The sequence below is a fragment of the Phragmites australis genome, chromosome 1, assembly GCF_958298935.1.
Source record: "Phragmites australis chromosome 1, lpPhrAust1.1, whole genome shotgun sequence".
Classification (NCBI taxonomy): domain Eukaryota; kingdom Viridiplantae; phylum Streptophyta; class Magnoliopsida; order Poales; family Poaceae; genus Phragmites; species Phragmites australis.
In genome coordinates this window covers 34,719,623-34,741,754 of record NC_084921.1, presented here as the reverse complement: position 1 = coordinate 34,741,754, position 22,132 = coordinate 34,719,623, and the positions used below count along the sequence as shown (strand labels likewise).

Genomic DNA, 22,132 nt, shown 5'->3' with positions numbered 1-22,132 from the left:
CAGGTGCTACTGGCTTCTAAAGCGGGATAGGCGGTGATGGAGAAGGGGTTGGAGATCTTCTTGGTGGCTATGGAGGCGACAACAGAGGAGGTGGAGATCTTTTGGGTGGGTCTGACGACTCCAAACTAGACCCAGACTCGTCTGTATCTTCGCCAAATACTATGTCGCGCTTGCGCCACAAGACGTAATGACCTACATTTTTTGAGAGCCTCCATTCCCCCGTCTCTCCAGGGTAATCCATCTTACTTTTATGGTACGCATATATTACATTGTCCACGTGTACCCTGGCATATCCCTGTTGTATCAAGCGACCACTGAAGAGAGTCTCTTCCACCTATTTCTCAGCCAGCCTCCTAGCCACTGTGGTGGAAACACCCAAGGTGACCATGACAAGCTTGTATAGTGTGCTTTCTATGATGTCGTCCACGGAGTGACAAATTAAGGCTTCTACTGGAAGCCTCATGGACACATAGCTGCTCCGAGGACCACCAGGGCTTGTCATCAACGCATTATCTGTGATGACTAACTGCTCCTGTCTGGCTTGCTGAATAGCTACTACTATTTTAGTGTTTGTCATCCGTCTTTCCCTTGCAAGTTTTTCTTTTAGAATAGTCATCACTTCTGACATATTTTCTTTTCTTCATTTCTTGTAAGTGTCGGTGTTTTATTCAAATCTGACCATTCAAGACCTCAAACCTTGCCTCGTGTGCGACCACTGCACTCTTTATTTCCCAGTGCTAAGGTTAGCTCATCGTTCACCCTATTTGCCTGGAAAGAGCCCTGGAAAATTGGATGTGGGCATCTCTAATCTTCTACATGACTTCTTGTTATCTTTCGCTTTTGAAGCATAAGCTTCCATCAACAGCAAGAGTCACCCCTCTCCCATACAAGTATTCTTCGCTCGTGGAATCCACTCAGCCATCACAGGTGTGACACCGCTTTTGGTTACATCTTCTTCTATCTTCTCCCACTCGTCAAGTTTCCTTACGTACCCGCGTGAGCCAGTTCTGTGGGGATTTAAGTTCTTCTTGAAGTCGGTCTTGTTTGCTTCACTTATCTTTTTTCTTCCTCGAAATTCCTGTACTTCACGAAATCATTCTAAAATCTTTCACTGTTGGATAATCATCCTAGTCTGATGCTCGACCATTCAAGTGATAATCTTTGTACAATTTACCCTTAAAATTCTTAAAAATTCTGCCTATTATGACTATAGCATGATGTTTCACTATAGCCATGTTGCATCATTCAAGGTACTCGAACTTTTGCGATAACTTGCCCCACATAAATTCATTGATACTATTGGGAACCGCCCACTTGTGACCTTGTTTGTGTCTCCAAGTTCTATAAATGATTGCGACGTGACCCCTTACGAGACACTCGCATGCTGTCTTGAACAACCTGAGTACATCTAAATGTTTTATGATCTCTCTGGTTGAATCGATCTCTGTGATGACAAAACACCCCTCAGGTATCTTGCTGGGGCCTCGGCCATGCCTCGGTTCTTCGGACGACTGACCCACCGTCGCATCATCGTGGTCGGACCCTCTGATGCATCATCAGTGGTCGGACCCTCCGGAGCATCATCATCAGGTTGAGGTATGTACTCGGGCTACCGCTTCCCTCCTGTGTATCATCCGAGGCTGGATCCTGATCAGAGGAGGGGCTTTGTATCGGGGACATGTCCATGAGCAGTGACTTAATTTTGTACGTCCCATTTCTAAATAAAAAATTCTAACTATTCAAATTTCTTGTAGCTAGGTTAAAATTCAAGATTTCTTGAATCAGAGGACCCAAGCTTTGAGATTTTATAATTAAAATCGAACTTTGCAGCTGGGTGAAAATATGATCGAGCAAAGTGTTAAGAAAAGAAGGTAGTGGTTCATCAGGCAATGCAGTGTCATGGAACCCAAGCCAAGAAGTGGAATGCTGCTTCTGCCTCTACCTGCGCCCTTTGTCCTGCAAGTCCAAGCTAGCCATCACCTTAGCAACTGTTATAGAGCAATCAGTGTGATCATAGCAATAAAGAGCAGCACACACTTAGCAAGCAACTTAGCATGCTCGCAGTTAATGTGGGACCAACACCACTAATCATGACTGAGCTAACACGGTAATTCAACAACGATTACTAGTGCTTACACTAAACTACAACACTTAAATGTGCCCAGACCTTTGACTAAGTTAAAAGGTGGTTTAAATTTGCCCGTCTATTTTATTACTAGATTCATTTCTTTTGCTTCTGAATGATTAATTGTTCAGCTGAGATCATGAGAACCAATCCAATGCATGCATGACCAGGGGCAAATCTCTCTAGAATATTATATACTAGAATCATGAATATGATAATCTATTCACGCATATTAAAATCTTCCTAGTGCAAGCGAACTCACAAACAACCAGCCAGTGCCTGCACAATAATCAACTTACTGAACATAAGACATTATATTAGACAGGTATCAGAATATTTAACTATTACAGCTTTGTTTCGACATGTCCATATCTTCCTCCATAACCTCCAAAGAAAAACAGAGCAAATGGAGGGTCAAATTATCGCTAGATAAAATATCACAATGTTCAGATTACCATGTACCTCCTGCAATATTTATTCCATGTTTAGCAACCAACTTACCGGTATGATTAAGGAGACATGACGTTCCAACGTTTTAGTTGCTCAAAATGATATCAAATTTACTATGAATTTTCTGTGGCACTCAGAACATAAAAAATGAATTGGCCCTATTTGATTTGTGGTCTTAATTCTTTAAGCTCATGCCATATTTTAGAAATATCACCTGGGATAGTTCCGCTCTTTACGCCCTGCTTGGAAGAAATGTTTTCAGCTCTTGCTGGAATGAAACCGTTTCCTGAGAAATGACTACATTCCGGTGATTTATTTAGTCAGTGCAGGCTACTAAAAGATTTAACGAGATCATGAGGTCAGGTTTCCGCCAGCTGTCCACCCCAAACAAACTAAAACAATTGTCTTTGTGGCATAAGAAAGATCTGGGATTGCTAGCTGATTTATTTACCTCAGCTGACAACTGAAGTCAGCTAAGAAACAAGACGCGGAAGCAACATGCAGAAACAACAGTACATCACTGAGTTAAAGTTCTATTTCTTCCTGTCATTAAGTATCAAACATCCAAATCATTTTTCCACTTAGCACGCTCATCCAACCATCCATCCATCCTTGGCCACTGGACAAAACTAGGCTCTTGAATGCGGGGCACATGAAAATCTTCCATCCATCCATTCTTAGCTACTGAGTCTAGGGAAGAAAGAAGGGTGGTGGAGTTCTTACCAGAGTTACGGTGGGAGGAGCATGACCGGGTCCTTGCCGAAGAAGTCGACGGCGGTGTGGCTGCACTCAAGGACATAGAGGCCTGGCTCGGGCTCGTGGCGTGGGAAGGAGGTCACCGGGGTGGACCTCGAGGACGAGGTCGCCGAAGTGGAGCTCGGGGATGACGAAGCTAGGCTCATGCTCGGTGCGCCGGGGAGGAGGCCGCCGAGGAGGAGGTGCTTGGGGTGGCATGGATCTTGCAGGTTGGCACAGAGGAGGTGCTCAGGGCCCTTGTCGTTGGGATCTTGGAGGCTGGCACATCGTCGGGGAGGAGGTCAGCTTGTCAGGGAGGCGTTAAGGACGCCATCGGTGGTGGCACGTTCGGCGGTGGCTTTGGGAGATGAATGGAGAAACTGTGGCTAAGTGCCGAGATATATATGGGATAACGCATAAGTGTCGGCTGTGGTCTACAACCGACACTAATACCAACATTAGTGTCGGTTGTGGTCTATAGCCGGCACTGATGCTAGGACTATTAGTGCCTGTTTTTTTCTAGAACTGGTATTGATATTATTTTCTTTTTTTTTGACAAAACATTTTATTGTATATCTAGGTTGTAATTTATTGTATATTAGGGTTTATATTAGATCTATAATTTGTGTTGTATTTAATCGTTATTTTTTTACAGGAAATAATTTGTTGGATATTTAGGTTTGTAATTTATTGTATATTAGGTAATTTATTTTATATTAGGTTTATAATTTGTGTAGTATATCTTAGTTACATAATATATATGTTTAATAAAAATTAAAGATTTTTTACTTAATAGAAATTAAGCATACTCTTAGAAGATACGAACTAGATCTATAAATATCATACAATAGGTTTATTTGTACTAATTAAAGCATAAATGATAACTGTGAACTTTTTAATTAATACAAATTAAAGTATATTCTTACTTAATACATGTCCTTGATACAAATTACAACGAATCCTAAATTAATTATTACATCAAAGTTACTTTCATTTAACGATTATAGCTTCGTTATGATAGCGGCGTATGTCGGTAGGTTCCTCAGTGTCATCAATAAGAGGCACGTCGACATTCTCTCCGAAAGGAGATGAGTCGTCTAATTGATTATAGTCTTCCTCGTTGACGACACCCTCAACACTGACAATCTTTTTTTCCTTGAAGAACCATATAATGTTCCCCTTGTTAGTTGGATCTGTGTCCTTTATATAGAAGACTTGTGTAACATCTTTGGCAAGCTTGAATGTTTTTCTCTGTATCTAACGAGTTTGAGATTGATGGTAGTCATACCGTACTTGTCGATATTCACTCCACCTGGGAGTCTGACCCATTGACACCTTAACAAGGGGGTCTTCAACTTTTCTTCATATTAAAGATCACAAATATCCTTTATGAATCCATAGTAGGTCTCCCTGTTGCCATCGTGGTTGTAGGCATCAATACAGACACCGCTATTTTGGTTCGTGCTATTGTTTTCATGTGCTCTCATATAAAATATATAGCCGTTAATGTCGTATGCCTTGTATGTATGAATTGTAGTTGATGGCCCATTAGCCAACATTTTCAACAGTATATCATCTGTATCTTTATCTATCATGTATCTACGTAATCAATTGCTGAAATTACCTCTATGCTCTCTTGCGATACAATCCTCTGATTTTGTTGGATTTGTAGACCGTAGCATTTGCATGTGCATATTGATATACATGCCTACTATAACTAATTGTTTTAGAACTGCGAAATGTGCTTGGGTGAATGAAATATAATCGTTGGTATGGATTGTATTATGACCCAACGTTCGTTTCCCCTTTAGCCTTCCCTCATAGAAAGATGCAGGATTACCAATTGCTTTCAGATCCATATAGTCAACGACGAACTCAATGACCTCCTTCGTTCCCCACCCTTGGGACATGCAACCTTTCGGCTGACCTCAGTTATGAACATATTTCTTCAGAACTGACATGAATCTTTCAAAATGATACATCTGATACAGAGACACAAGGCCAATGTACTTCATCTCACGCAAGACGTGAACAATGAGATGAGGCATTATATCAAAAAACGATGGAGGAAAAATACTCTCAAGCTAGCATATAGTATGGACGACATCTTATTGTAGCTTTGTTAGTTTGCTTGGATCAATGACTTTATGTGAAATTGTGTTGAAAAACGAGCACAACTTTATGATTGGGTCTTGGACCTTATCCAATAGAATACCTCTAATTTCAATAGCAAGCAACTGTATCATCATCATGTGATAATCATGGAACTATGTGCCAACTAACTTCAAAGTTTTTATGTTCACTAATCTCTTTACATTGGAGGAGCAACATGTCGAAACTTTGATTCAATGCAAGCAACTGCACAAGCTGATTTTCTCTTCCTTGCTTAGGGTGTAGCAAGTTGTGAGAAGTTCGTTTGCCATGTTGCCTAGGATTTTAGGATGCAAAATTTTTCTTAGCTTTATATCTTTCAGGTCCAAACGTGCATTGAGTGTATATTTTATTTTGCCAGGTATGTCTAGTAAGGTACCGATTAAGTTGTCAAACACGTTCTTTTCTACATGCATGACGTCGATTGCATGTCGGACCATCAAGTGCTTCCAATATGGTAGGTTCCAAAAAATTGATCTCTTTTTTAAATATAGGAACGAGTTTTCTAGCTGGGAATTTTGTACTAGCTTTACCCTTTCTAAGGACAACTCTAAGCTTCTTGACCATATTATATACCTATTTCCCAGTGTGAACCTTTGTAGTTTGACGAGTCTCCACTGTCCCATCAAAAGTTCTTTTATTTCTGTGATATGGGTGATCCGGACATAGAAACCTATGGTAGTCCATGTAGACTATTTTCTTACAGTACTTTAGTCATAGCCTCCTGTTTCATCCAAGCACCATACACATCCATTGTAGCATTTTAAAGTCTATCCCAATAGGTTAGCAAGAGTAGATCAATCTTGAATTGTTACGAACAGCATTGCACGTAGGGTGAAATGCTCATGTTTGTATTCATCCCGCACCCGTACGCCATCTTTCCATAGTACAAGTAGATCTTCAAGCAATGATTAGAGATACACAATGATATCATTACCAGGTTGATTTGGCCCACTGATAAGCAAAGGCATCATAAGAAACTTCCACTTCATACACAGCTAAGATGGAAGATTGTAGATACAGAGAGTCACATGCCAAGTGCTATGACTGTTGCTCAGGTTGCCAAAAGGATCCATCCCATTCGTACTCAATCCGAACCATATATTCCTCACTTCAGCTTTGAAATTTTTGTATTTTGTATCGAAGTTCCTCTATTGCATTCCATCAGCAAGGTATCTACGCATTTTGTCTTTCTTGCGCCCTTCAGCGTGCCATCATATCAACTCGGTATTTGCTTTATTAGCAAATAATTGCTTCAAACAGAAGATTATAAGGAAATACAAAACTAACTTAGCGAGGAGTCTTTTATCATTACTCTTCTCCCCTATGTTATCACTATTGATATCATCAATGTTGCGCTTGTACCGTGATGCACTACAAACATGACACACTTCCCCGCTGCGATACAACATGCAGTCGTTTTGACATGCATGTATTTTCTCTACTTCTAACCACAATGGACAGACAATCTGCTTGGCGTGATACGTGTTTTTAGGCAACTTGTTGCTCTCCGGAAGAAAGTCCCTCAAGAATCGTGACAACTCGTTGAAGCCCTTATCAGACCAACCATTGCTATACTTTATTTGTAGTGTCAGTACAATATACAGCTTGTTGTGCTTTTTCTTATAGCTCAGGAACACCGGTGTTTTATAGTCCTCTATTATGCACTGGAATTTTTAATGTTGTCTATCACTGGTGAAGTCTCCCTCCGTATTGCACAGCATTTCGTCTAGGTCGTCATCATCGTTGCTGACAAAAGTATCTTTGAACATCAATATATCGATGTCTTCATCAATGTCATATCGTTGCCTCTGTTTTCTTCGATCGTAGCCTGCTCTTCATGCACAACTTCCTCTTGTTCATCGTGCTCGATCCAGCGGATATAGCTAGGCCTAAAACACCTACAAAATAAGTGTGTACGGATTTGCTCTATGCATGAGAATTGCCTCTCATTCTTGCAATCAACGCACGGACATCATATATAGTGATCATCATGCTTGTTTTTTTAGCTTCCTGTATGCCGCGATAGCCCTAAAAAAAGCCTCAACTCTATGAAAAAACTCTGGGTCGCGACGGTTAGCTTTGTACATCCATATCCAGTCCATCTGCAAATTTACGATTATCATTACATTTTAGCAATCATTAAAAAATCATTGAACTGATAACCATGTAATATTTCAAAATGCATATCTAATTTATTGAATTACCTTATATCTTAATTGCTCCATGTTACAGGGCCCATTAAATTTCGGCACTTGGCCTGGGTCGGAGGACCCACCTTCTAAATGCTACCGCGTCCGCTTGCAACTAGCGGGTGGACGTGCCATCCCTACAATACAATATTTAAATTCAATATGTTGATCTATTTAGAGGTGATTTTAATCTTTTTTCCTAATTCAGTGCTAGAAATTTGGAGCTATGTTTTAATCTATTTAGAGGTGATTTTACCCCCCCCCCCTTTTCCCCTTAAATCACTACTAGAAATTTGGAGATCTAGGTCACCATGGCATAATCACATACTTTCAAACCTAGAACAATCTAGCAAATAAATCTAACCAGAAATGAAATGCATATCATATCTATGTGCCCTATAACGAGAAAATTGTAATTTTTACTCAACTATAGCTCAATTGATGCTCTAGCTCCTCACAAAATTCATCATTATAGAGCAATCACATACTTTCAAACATAGAGCAATCTAGCAAATAAATCTAAGTAATGAAATATATATCATTTTACTAACCTTGGAGCACATTGTGCACGTAGATTCATCTAAATGTTGAAGTCTCAAAACACAAGGTTGGACACAAATGGCAAGAGCCGAGCAGAACAGAGTTCTCTCTCTTTTCTGTTCGAGCTTCGATGGGAAGAAGACATCTCTATTATACTATATATTTATTAGTGTCGACCTGTAACACGAACCGGTACTGATACTGAGTATTAGTATCGGTTCATGGTTACCAACCGACACTGAAGTATCTTTTCCGGTTTGTGCCAAAAGTCGGCACTGATACTGAGTATCAGTATCAGTTCAACCCAGTTTAATCATTGATCGAGTGCGGGATGTTACGAACCAGCACTAATACTTCATTAGTGCCAATTCTAGCCTAGCTGGCACTAATGATCCGGTGCAAATGACGAGTTTTGTTGTAGTGCCTCGTTCCTTAATTTGCCAATGTTGTACATAACTCAGCCATTACAGACAATATTATCCACTAGTAATGTCACACTTTGGTAATCTATTTGTACATGTCCGTGCCCATTTTGGATGAAATGATTCGTTCCGTGCAGCAGAAGCACAATTGGTCGACATTTTTGTGTTGATATGTAATAGCTATAAACAGTAAGGCACAATAATGTGTGCCCATGTGGGTTTGTTAATAAGACATACACGAACGACCACATTTCAGATCTTACTCCATCGAAGATACTGCAGCTAGTAGCGAAACGCTCGTCTCTCATGCAGTCATGCTGAATCTGAGAACCCAACCCTCATCTTGCCGTAGTCAAAGATGGTGTAAGACATCACCCAGTATCCTGCATCAATTTCATACGAATCAGAAATCACATCTCATGAGAAACAAACCATAAAAGGATTAATCATGGTCTGGAGCGGATGCAGTTCTTCCAGGTTCGTCTACTGAACTTACCAGAGAGGGCCTACTGGAGGGGGAATGTCCAAAGCCGTGAACCAGCTCATGCACTCATGAATCCCTCGCCAAACCTTGAGAATGTACTGCTCGACACGATGATCATATAAAATTTGGTGAGACTCTTTAGTTGCACCTAATTACTCCGTTAAGAAGCGAAGCTTATGTAATGCTGTAGGTAAGTGCATGCAGTACCTGCTCAGGTTGGAGCTCAAATGTCCTTCCACCTATGCTGAATGCGACACTTTGCAGGGAGTTAATGTGTCTACAGTCCACAGGTGATTTCACAGGACTAGGCATGCTTTCGCAAAGCTGTCGATGAAGTCCACTTCTGGTTAGACATGTTTGGTGCATGAATACAGAACGAGTTAGTGACTAAGACAGCCTCACCCTGTTGACGTACTCCAATGTGCCCTCCTTGTTCTTGTTCTGGCTGAATTCACTTTGCATCCACGTCACAGCCATCTCTCATGCATTGTATGTAGCATCAGGCGTGCCATCTACAGATCCCGCTACACTCTCAATACCAGCACTGCATGATACAGAAGAAGCATACGAGATTATCTAAATGCACACACAAAAACAGAAGACTTTGTTGGAATCTAATGACTTTAGAACCACAACCAGGCTTTCCAATCATTTCACAAACCTAACACTGTTCAATCGAATGTGCAAAGCCCGATCTTCGAACATACTTCTGCTGCTGGTGTCTGCAATTAACCAGAGAAGTTGAATTACTAGTGTGACTCCACCAGAACAGAGTGTATTCATTTCTCTAATAAAGTAGTAGAAACAGTAGATGTCAAGAACTTAAAAGTCCTAAGCAGAGAGCTCAAACCTGAGCTCCCAGCAGCTCTAGCATTTCGAGCCCATAGCCAGCAACGACTTGTTTGCACTCTTGGTTAACCATCCCAGCAGCTCCAATCTGTTCATTGATCTGGGCAATAGCAACCTACACAGTACAGAGAACTCAAATGAAAAAAAAAAATCCTAGGACAATACTTTAGTACTAGTTTAGAGTTTTTTTAATTGCATTTGGAATAAACATAGGATAATACATCAATGGTAGGATGAAACATATGGAAGGCTATGGATTTCTTACTAGAGGACCAGCAATCAACGAAGTTGCAGAGTCTGCTATGACCGCACAACCATCCACACAAATTCCTATCATGACATACATTATCTATCAGAGAAACGAAATGTTGCGACTATAAGTATACCTGGTGGCTGAAACAACAAATAAGCTTAACGAGAGCATTACCAGTGCTCTTTCCACCAATAAGAAAGTCACCCATTTCAAACTGCAAGTACCAATAGTAAAACAAGTAAACTCTGAAGAAAAATTGGTATAAGAGTAGATCACATCAGTTTCAACATTGTAATTTTGCTAGAAATTGTTGGGCCTTCCTTGGATTACGAATAAACCTGCAGCTGAGTCCTTTTCAAACTCTAAGGCTATCCAGGAAAAAAAATTAGATGTTCCCTTTGCGGAGATCATTACTCTAATGTGCTGGAGCATTTAGACTATTTGCATCCATCTACAGAGATAGTAAAATATAATTTCAAAAAGTAATTCACCATGGTTATCCAACGTGCGAGACAAAGAGAGTGGATCCTATGATCCAATGGCTTGCATCTTTATAATAACTTGTATATGTCTCTTCTTAATTTTTGTTTTTGGTCTGTAATATTCTGATATAAACTTTTCTTTTTTATTTTAATGCTTAACTAGTAGAGGACGATTCTACTGTTTCACTAGAAACAGGAGATAATAGCAGGTTCAGACAAGAAGGCCAACCTGCCAATAACCTTTCCGAGTAACACGGGTGCATGTATGGACTGCCTTTGTAATGGTTGCGATCGACACCTCCAAACACAATTTCACCTCCTTCCCCTTCGTTTGCATTTCGGTTTAACCAAAAGGAGAAAACAGGTTCTTTCACCAGACTTTGGTTAACCATATTGTACCTGATAGGGCATTGAAGATGTCAAGTGCCACAAAATACAAAACAATTACTGCAAGTTATGTTCAGTTACAAGCAGTGTATGACAAACTTCATGATGGGGTTCTCACTTGATGAACAACAAAGTGTTCATCAGAATAGCTACCGAGAACAAATATTTGTTGGGTGAAACTTTGTTATCAAGACCATGACCAAGAAATCAAAAGTATATTTAACTTAAAATGCATTGGTCAGTTAATTATTGCTAAACAGATTCTTACATTTGGCACAAGATACGAGTTATCCATGGCATGAAATCTAAGGTGCACTTAGTAGCTGTAAATAAACACTAGATGACCTGAATAAGTGGAACCAAGTATTTAAATATACGACGGTACAAAAAAATTACAAAACGATTAACATTGGAAACAATTGCTCGAAGAAAAAAAGATGATTAACAATGGAAATTATCATACCAAACTGGGGTTGAACCTTCAACTGAAATTTCCTTAAATCCAAGTCCAAGGATGCCATCAAATTTTGCTGCTAAAAAGTGAGACCAGGCTCATGAGTAGCTTCAATGAATTCCTGGGTGATACAATTCGAGTTCAATAAAATCAGTGATGTCATTCCATAGGTCAAATAAAGTTCATAAATAACAAAATGGCAGATGAAGCACCTGATTTTTTTACTACTATATTGACAACTGTGACCTGATCTTCACTGTAAAAGCCAGCAATTGTTCCTGTGCCGTAGTGAATAGAAGCAGGTGTTCCTGAGCAGCGCAGAGAAATGGAGTGCTCAGGCCATCAGCAATCATAATCTTATCTCCAAAACGCAAAGAAATGGGTTTGAATAGTACCATTCTCTTTGTAGGTGCTGGAACGTCTTGAGTCATACTTGGGATGGAAGAAACATGAGAGCTGTTCCCAGAGCAACCAAAAATCAGCAACAACCCAAACATGACAACTGTTGGATATGTGTCGAATAATTGTACGGAGTTAGTTACGTATAGAACTTAGAGTTGTATTAGCGGTACATGGTGGAATCCTAGTAGGACTCTAGTGGAATCCTAGTATGACTCATGTCTCCAGGCCTACTCATAAATATGAGAGGAGAACTACTGTTTGTAACTATAACGGCATAGCGATAAGTTCGCAGGGGGCAGCAAGTCTGCGGGAACCCCGGAAAGCGGCCGGTGTTGCTAGTTGGGGAGGAGCGCCGGTAGTCATGTCCCGGGGATGTAGGCTTTGGCTGAACCTCGTTAACAAATATCGTGCCTCTGGTGTTATCTGTGATCGTGTGCATCATTTTGGTAGATCCATCTGTTGCTTCCGTTGATGGCTTATTTCCTAACAAGTGGTACCAGAGCCATGGTTGGATTGGATCTAGAGGTGTTGCATGGAAGATCATGTGGTGGCGCGAGGATTATGCTTCTACAAGGCGTTGTAAAACACACGGACGGTGTGGGCAGATACGGCATAAGGTGGAGCATGATGGTGGCCGGTGCGCGCAAGTGGTGCGCGTACCGTCACGGCGAGTCGACATGAGCGCCGGCGAAAGATTTCATCAGGGGCAGCGCGGATGCTCTTACAAAGAAGTCACAGACGTGTGGCGCAAGGCGTGTAATTGGTGCAGACGGCGCAATCATCGCGGCGGCCAGGAACACAGGGTCGCATGGGTGTTCGTGTGGGACTCGAGCGCGGCACTGGCAGTTGGGCTCGGTGCGGAGACCTGCGAGGAGGCGTGGCTGCAGTGGCCGGCGAATGGCGAACGCGTGGTGCTGGGACGTGCGACGCAACATCAGAAGGTGTCGCAGACCATGGTGAGTACGATGTTAGCAGGTGCATGGGTGGCCGGGATGGGTTGGTCGATCAGCTCGGTATCGAGACAACGTCGTGGCATGAGGTGTTGGACTCGGACTCGAGTATAATGCTGCTATTGTTGCTACTGCTGGACTCGGACTCGACTACGTCGTGGTGGTGTGGCCTGCAGTTGGCGTGGCATGGCTAGCCCCAGAGCAGAGCGCGGCTGGACCGGGTGCGACCTGCATGGCCCAGTCGGAGAGAGGCTCTCGAGAGCCTGCATGGCCCAGGCAGGGCAGGACGCAGCTTCGGAGGCCGGGTGGGCTAGCACACGGGGACATCCGAGTCGGCCTGTCAGGTGTGGCCAAGGCCGAGCGGGGCACACGATAGCGCGCAGAACAGGCCCAACATGACAGCTCGTGCGGCTGATGGGGCTCATGGGGGCACTTCGGCCCATGCGCGTGCATGGACGAGGCACGGCTGGAACCCAGTTGGTGGCTGTTTGGTTCGACCAAGGCTTGGGCAGTCCGGCATGGGAGCTGAACCCACGTGGTTGCTGGACCATGCAGGCCGAAGGTGGAATAACAGTACAGACAGAGACCAAGACCAATTCGGTGTGTATGCTGGTGTGCTCGGATGGCTTCGATTTTAGAGGCATGGGAGCCTAAGCACGCGCAGAGACCGTTGGGAGATGGTGTCAGGGTCGAGTACACGTGGCTTCTAGAGGCGGGCATAGTTTGGTGATGGGCGTGGTCTGGTTGGTTCACATAAGGGCGGTTTGACAACGACAAGCGGGTTCAGTATTTAGCAACGTGAGACCAATGTTTTGGTCAGGTGTCAGATGGATTGGCGTTTGGATGACAAGGTGTGTCGTGCGAACGTGCATGAGGTGCGTAGGTGCTGGAGCACGACAGGAGGTCATAAAGACGCTGATGAATTTTGCAACATGCGAAGGAGGAGAGACAATCGACCGGTTGGCTAGACCTCAGGCCGGTGTTGCGGTGCTCGATGATGAGCATAGGATATCGATGGTGTTCGGTCGTGATGCACATAGCGACTGATGAGAGCTCGACGGTGGTAGCCAAACGGTTTGCAGGCACATGGCAGACAGTCCAAGGATGGCTAACGAATAGCTCACTTGAAGGGTGAACATACCGTGGTGCAGGGCGGACAGGCTGGTGGCGACAGGTCAGTCATACTGCGGGTAGCAGAGATGAAGAGACTGGCAACAACGACATAGGAGCATGAAGGCTGGTGGTGGTTACTCTCTGTGGCATGGCAACACATGGCGTGAGCTCAGGATGCAGGATGTCATTGGAGAGGGCTTGCGTGCTTCCAAATCGGCAAGAGTGCAGATCGATTCGAGTTGTATGTACGGGTTTATGAAGTGTGGATCGATGAGCGTGAAGATGCATCAAGGGTTGAATTGGAAGGAAGTAGAGATTGTGGAGGTCTTTACTTCAACTGGAGTAATCTAGTTGGTCTGAGACTGCAGGAGGCTACGGTGTAAGACGTCAGAGAATCGTAACCTAAACAGTCAGGTGAAAGTGCAATGCTATTGTGGTAATTTCAATGTATGACTCGGAAAGCAATAGTGAAGTTCTCAGTATCTAGAAGCAGTCAATCAGGAGCGTGGATGTCGGATTCAGTTGGATTTCATGTGACGCCCAACATGGAACAATTTTTCTTCATGAAGTCTAGTGATTCTGGTTGTATCTACTTATATGACGACGTGGGCTACCGTGCTGTTGAAGTAAGGTACTATCAAAATCGAGATCTATAATGGAGTTATGTGCATTGGGGAGTCAGGCAATATGTCAAGGCTAAAGAGGAATCTGATTTCGCTCAATGAGGCTGTGTTGATAGAAGAGAAAGGTGCTCAGTTGCAGGTGGAGTCATGGAGTATGAAGTTGTAGGGATAGCAGAGTCTCTGAAAAGCGGTGAGTCTGAGTAAAACTCATTGGGCAGCTCTCGTTGAGCGGCAAATGCGACAACTCAAGTCCGGTGTACATGGAGATTCACACATGATGGCTTAAAGGTCGAAAATTATTCGCCAAGGTAGAGTTTGTTGGATATGTGTCGAATAATTGTATGGAGTTGGTTACGTATAGGACTTAGAGTTGTATTAGCGGTACATGGTGGAATCCTAATAGGACTCTAGTGGAATCCTAGTAGGACTCCTGTCTCTAGGCCTCCTCATAAATATGAGAGGAGAACCGCTGTTTGTAACTATGATGGCATAGCGATAGGTTCGCAGGGGGAAGTAAGTCTACGGGAACCCCGGAAAGTGGTTGGTGTTGCTAGTTGGGGAGGAGCGCCCGTAGTCATGTCCCAGGGATGTAGGCTTCGGCTGAACCTTGTTAACAAATATCATGCCTCTGGTGTCGTCTGTGATCGTGTGCATCATCTCAGTAGATCCATCTGTTGCTTCCGCTGATGGCTTATTTCCTAACAACAACCATCCAAAATCAAAAGAAAACAACAGCAGTAGCAACAACAGAAGCATTAGCTATTGGTACCCAAAAAATGCACTTGGCAGAAGGGACCCAAAGGTTCGAGCTCCCGGTATCGAAGACCACGGTGAATTCTGCGGCGGGCAGCTGATTCCAATCTGACCAAAGTACTGCACATTCATGTAGTTCTTCAGCATGACAATGTCCTCCTGATTGTAATTTAGTAAATTGCTATTGCTGGAGCATGAAAGCATGCCCCGAACAGATATGGCAAGAGTCTCACTCATAAGAGGAGGCTCAAGCTAAGAGCTGAACAGTGAGCCGAGATGAGAGAACGAGAGAGAAATGAAGACAATGTTACGGGAAAAACCTCCGGGATCCTCCTCTCCTTCTCTTTGAGGGCTTATTTATAGAGAAAAGGGATAGGGAAAATTACCAGTCTGCCTCTAAGATATTATGTTATAATCATATGCATAGAGAGGTATTTTAGATATTTCACCTCTTTACATATCACATGGTGGTTATGATACTATGATAGCTCTAGTAATACCACAATGCATCATCTAAATATCTCTAGGCTAGGGTAATCCCCCAACAGTACCACCCCTCATCCGTTGGTTCCGAGGTTCTGAGAGGCGAGCGGATGCACCATGAATTAGCTCCAGTCCCCTCGAAGTCTGGATATCTGGGGTGGCCTTCCGTTGTTGCAGCGTGGACACCCTTGGTCAGGAGCAAATGCCACGAGGTTCACCGAGGTCACGTGCCAAGTGGTGACAGTGGCGTAGCTTGACGGAGTCACGCCACCTGAAGCGTCACTACCGAGGGTGACATAGTTGTAGCTCGATGGAGTTGTAGCGGTGGTTAGCCGCTGCGAGGCTCAATGGAGGTAGGACTGTCCGGAGCTCCCCACGCCGGTAGCCAGAGATGGAGTCGGCGGCGATGCTGAGGGACGCGATACGCAACCCCCTCAGTGGTTAGTCGCTGTGAGGCTAAATGGAGCAGGGCCGTTCGAAGCCCCTCGCTGCGGTAGCCGGAGATGGGGTTGGTGGCAATGCTGAGGGAGGCGGTACGCAACCCCCTTAGAGGTTAGGTTAGCCGCGTCAAGGTTGAACGGTGTAGGGCCATTTAGAGCCCCTCGTGGCGGTAGCCAGAGATAGAGTCGGTGGCGATGCTGAGGGAGGCGGTACGTAACCTCCTCAGTGGTTAGCCGTGGTGAGGCTGAACGGAGCAAGGCCATCTAGAGCCTCATGCGGTGGTAGCTAGAGATGAAGTCAGCGGCGATGTTGAGCTAGGCGGTACGCAACCCCGTCAGCAGTTAGCCACGGCGATGCTCAACGGAGGTAGGGTCATCCATTGCCCCTCTATGCGGTAGCTAGAGATGGAGTTGGCGGCGATGCTGAGGGAGGCGGTACGTAACCCCTCAGTGGTTAGCCGCGACGAGGCCCAATGGAGGCAGGGTCATCCGGAGCCCCCCGCGGCGGTAGCCAGGGACGGAGTCAGCAACGATGCTAAGGGAGGCGGTACGCGACCCCCTCATCAGTTAGCAACAACGAGGCTCAATGGAGGCAGGGCCGTCCAGAGCCCTCTGCGGCGATAGCTGGGGACGGAGTCGACAGCGATGCTAAGGGAGGCGGTATGTGACCCCCTCATTTGTTAGCAGCGGCAAGGCTCAATGAAGGCAGGGTCATCCGGAGCCCCTCGAGGCGATAACCGGAGACGGAGTTTGCGGCGAGCTAAGGGAGGTGGTCCACCACCCCCTCAGCGGTAGCCGCGGCAAGGCTCAACGAAGGCGAGGCCGTCCAGAGCCCCCACAGCGATAATCGGGGATGGAGTCGGTAGTGATGCTGAGGGAGGCAGTCCATCACCCCCTTAGCGGTAGCCATGGTGGGGCCCGATAGAGGTAGGGTCGTTCGGAGCCCCTGCGACGGTAACTGAAAGTGAGGTCGATGACGATGCTGAGGGGGGGCAGTCCGCCACCCCCTCAACGGTAGCCGCAGCGGGGCCCAATGGAGGTAGGGTCATACATAGCCTCGCGATAGAAGCAAGAGGTAGAGTCGATGGCAACACTAAGGGGGGCAATCTGCCATCCCCTCAACTGTGGATGTTGGAGGTGGAGTTGTCAGCGAGGCTTAGGGGGCAGTATGCTACTCCCTCAGTGGTGGATGCCAGAGGCAGAGCCGTCCGAAGCCAACATATTCCGAGTCTTGTTTAAGTTTGTTGGAAACTCAGCTCTTGCATTGTTCATGTACTTATGTTGAAAACAATGTGTTCCGACAGGGATAGCAAAATTCTGCAACTTGTTCAGGATCAGCATGTTCTATTAGTATGTGGTTATACCACTTGTGAGTATATATATGTACGCTTGTATGTATGTATGTATGTGTACATGTATGTATGTATGTATGTATGTATGTATGTATGTATGTATGTATGTATGTATGTATGTATGTATGTATGTATGTATGTATGTATGTATGTATGTATGTATGTATGTATGTATGTATGTATGTATGTATGTATGTATGTATGTATGTATGAATGTATGAGTATATGTATGTCTGATGTATGAATATGTATGAATGAAATTGTACTGTGTTGACTTTACCTTTTGGCTTACAATTTTGGTCGCACCAACGCTTTGCATGTCTCCCCTTTTCGCCAGCCCCCTCGCATCCTGCGATTGCTTGTGGCTGGAGGATGCGATTCTTTAGGGGTGTTTAGTTGCGTTGGTTGGGAGAAAAACTGATGTCTACATTGGCTAGCAGTTTGATGTGACCTGCGTATTTTTTGGAGCGTAAGGTGTTAGACCTCTCCAGCACGGAGGCTAGGCTTTCAAGATGCCATGGGGTTCACACTGCTCCAGCACAGAGACTCGCCGCCCAGGAGGCTCGGTGGGTACACACCTCTCTAGCACATAGGCTAGACCTTAACTATGCCGAAGGGTTTATGTCATCGCTGGCACGGAGGATAGACCTTTAAGATGCTGGTGGGTCCATACCTCGTTGGCTTGGAGGCTCGGCGGGTTCACACCTCTTCAGCACGTAGGCTAGGCCTTAAAGATGTCGAAGGGTTTATGTCCTCACCGGCATGGAGGCTAGACCTTCAAGATGTCAGTGGGTCCATACCTCGTCGGCCCGGAGGCTCGACGGATTCACACCTCTCCGACACGTAGGGTAGGCCTTAAAAATGCCGAAGGGTTTATGTCTTCGTCGGCATGGAGGCTAGGCCTTAAGGATGCTGGTGGGACCATACCTCGCTAGCCTGGGGGCTTGGCGGGTTTACACCTCTCCGGAATGTAGGCTAGGTCTTAAAGATGCTGAAGGGTTTGTGTCCTCACCGGAACGGAGACTAGGCCTTTAAGATGCCGGTGGGTCCATACCTCATCAGCCTGGAGGCTCGGCGGGTTCATACCTCTCCTGCATGTAGGCTAGGTCATACAAGATGCTGGAGGGTTTCTTACCTCTTCGGCATGGAGGCTATCACCTTCAAGATGCCGGAGAGTTTTCTCACAACATCATCGTGTGCGGAGGTTTTTAAGATATCTTCATTTGTGGAGGCTTTTAAGACATCTCCGTTTTGCTGAGGTTTTCAAGACATCTCTATTTGGTGGAGGTTTTCAAGACATCTCTGTGTTGCAGAGGTTTTTAGGACATCTCTGTTTTGTGTTGGTTTTCTAGTGTTATGCGCCATTTGAGCAAAAGTGTGACTTAAATTTTAATGTCTACTATTTGAACAGAGATATAACTTAAGTTTTATTGTCTACTGTTGTCAGCGAATAACTAATTGCAGCATAAGCTTATGGCTATGTTTGACGGCTACTCTTAGCACATGCCAAACTAAGGCCCTTAGTACGTCATGTAAGCGTCATGTAAGGGTCAAAGCGGTGGGGCGTACATTTCATGGATTGGCCGCACGAAGCCATCCTGGATGACCGCGATAGCAAGCCAGCGCGCCCGCATGTGGTGACACGACTATCGAAGGACTGCGTGCTCCGGATGGCCATGGCGGGTTGATCGAGGTTCGAAGCCAGCATGCCCTCACCTCCCGCATGGTTAGTCTATCGGAGGGGTTGCTCCACCAGGGCCTCCTGGTGGAGCTGGAGCCTAGCGTGCCTCCGCCATAGGGGGCTCCGTCTAAGTTTTTGGGGAGCCTAGAGGGCCTCAGGGCTACCTTCGGCGTGGGGCGCAGACTCCAGTGACATGGACTGGAGCGCAGCACTCTGCCACAAGAAAGTAGCCTCTAGGTGGGTCAACGTCTGGCACGGAACTTGGCCTCCTGCGCAGAGGTGGGCCCCGGCACGAGGTGGCTAAAGCATGGCCTCCAGTGCGGTGAGCTCGGCTCGCTAAAGGGATCAACCGCACAGAATATGTGGTTTGGACATGTGTGTTTGAGCGATGAGCATGGCCTCCGGTTTGTGCTGGCTTCAGTGATAGAACGCACGCATTTTGCTTGTAGAGAATATACATGCATGAGCCATGCACGAGGGAATGGCAAGACAGTATATCACCTTAGGCACGAGCTCCCATATACCTTCATGCGAATCCCCCATGCGAAGTATGTCTGGTAGAAGGCCCTCATAGATGACCAGTGGGATGAGACAGCGGAGGGCAGCGACAGCGCCGATGAATCCCAAGATGCTATGCTAGAGCGGGTACTCGACTGGAGAGTTATGGGACTGTATCTTGGCAGGGACGCACAACTAGGCAGAGGTGGCCGGAGAGCGACCTTTGGTGCAGGGCGACCTGTGGCATAGTGAGGCAGCAGGTTTGATCGTTGTTGTGTCATCCACCTACGTGCTTGCTACCGCTCTCGTGTTGCTGTCCACTTGCATCTGCATGCTGTCCATGTGCTCATTCGTTGTGTGCTGCTAAGTACTTTTTTGAAGATGGGCCAGAGGGTTTGGTTCGGAGCGGTGCCAGAGGAGCCTCTGGCTCGGGTGGCCAGTAGCGCGGAGAGGCGGCTTGGAGGGGTGACTTGAGGCGTTGAAGGATCTGGCCGAAGATGCAGCCGGTAGATTGCTTCCGGCGTGGAAGCGGCGGGAGCTGTTCCAAAGGGTGTTGTTCTGGAGCATCAGTTCTGGATCGAGCGCTTGACACAGAGGTGGCGAGAGCTGTTCTGGAGCACCCAACATGGAGGAAGTGGACGGTGGCTTGGGGACGACCTATGACGCAGAGGCGGGAGCTCAAGCTCTAGAGCACGGGGTGGGCCGAAGTCCAAGGTTCCGAACGACGACAATAGTCACCGAAGCCGTCCGGTCGTCTTGTCGGCACCGCCTTTGTTTGCAACACTATTGTTGTTGCTGCTACCAGCCTATGAGGTGTCGGGCTCCTTCTGCGGCCTCTGGCCGTGGATCGGCCCATGCGCTGTGCCGCTTTTGGTCAAGAACCCAGACAAGCTCCTATAGTCGCCCATGCCATTGTGCCAATATGTCTCTCTCATCGATCTGTAGCTCATGGCTGGACGTCTCGTGCCCATCGCGGGACACCAGGAGCAGGCCACCGGGGACTACCGTGCGGTAGATCGAGCAGCTGATGTTATGGTGGAGCCCAGTGTCGATGTAGTCTATGTGGAATGCATGGGCGCAGCTAAGTGGTTGCTTGAGTCACCCCCTGATGCGAACTCGATGAGGTACACAATGCACTCAAGCGCCGCTGACGTTGAGTAGGCGCAGCGATACTCGATGATGGTGAGCGCAATGATGACGCCTGGGTCAAGCTCGCTGGCAGGTCAGTCCCGCAGTATGTGAAGAATGTTGTGGATACCCACTCCACCAGCTCCTCACAACATGAGCGGTGGAGCAGCCTCGAGCCTGGACAACTATCGCGGAGTCAAAAGGCTTGGCCGGAGGAGTGTGCGTGCAGCCGGAAACTCCGAAAACCAAAGCTATGGAGGTCGAAGGCTCGGGTGGATAGAGTAGGCAAGGCCAGAGCTATGGTGGCAAGATCTACGGAGGATGGAGGCTCCGATGGTCGGAGTAGGTGAGGCAGGAGGCTCCGGAGGCTGGAGCTACGGAGGCCGGAGGCTCTGGTGGCTAGAGCTACGGAGGCCGGAGGCTTTGGTGGTCGGAGTAGGTGAGACTGGAGACTTTGGAGGTCGGAGCTATGGAGGCCAGAGGCTCCGGTGGCCAGACAACGACCTTCGGATAGTAGGCTCCGGATGGGAGGTTGGAGCGTGCGGAGGTAAGTCGTTGGCTCAAGAGAGCGGCCTCCTCCCTGTCGACTTTGAGCTGGAGTGTGTGCTGCGTGGAGGTATTGATTTTCAGCGAGGAGCCGGAGCGAGGTGGTCGGAGCATGACCTTCGATGCGAGGAGCGCAACCTCTGGCATGGAGAGCGGTTGAAGCTCAGGCCTTCGACTGCTGCGCAGAGGGGCCAGAGCAAGGTTGTTGTGCAAAGGAGAGCTGGAGGGCTGGCCTGCTGTGCGGAGGTACGCTACCTCGGCAAAAGGACTCCCTTCTCATCTGATGTAGACACCAGCTCTTGGATTTTCATCTCCTGCATGCATGTTGGGCCAATAGAGACGAAATGAGATACATCTAGTAACAATAAATACTCATGCATGTGGAGCCTAGACACGTGTTCCTATGGCTTGTGAAGAGCAGAAAGACTACCCATGTATAACGCACGCCAGGCCTTATTACTCAAAAAGCTACTGCAGCACGACACTCATCTATTAAGGCACAACAAGGTGGGCCCAGAGAACATGGGCATGCTGGGTTACCATACTCTCATGCGCGTGCCTCTGACAAAGAGATAAACTTGTCAGTGGACAGGATAGGTGGACGCCACAAATGTCAAGTGCTACCCTCCGGCACCATCC

At 46.2% G+C, this 22,132-nt stretch overlaps 1 pseudogene; it reads right to left on the bottom strand.

Annotated features, from left to right (window-relative positions):
• Positions 1-8,927: 8,927 nt before the first annotated feature.
• Positions 8,928-20,446, bottom strand: LOC133884318 (aspartic proteinase oryzasin-1-like; annotated as a pseudogene).
• Positions 20,447-22,132: the final 1,686 nt, after the last annotated feature.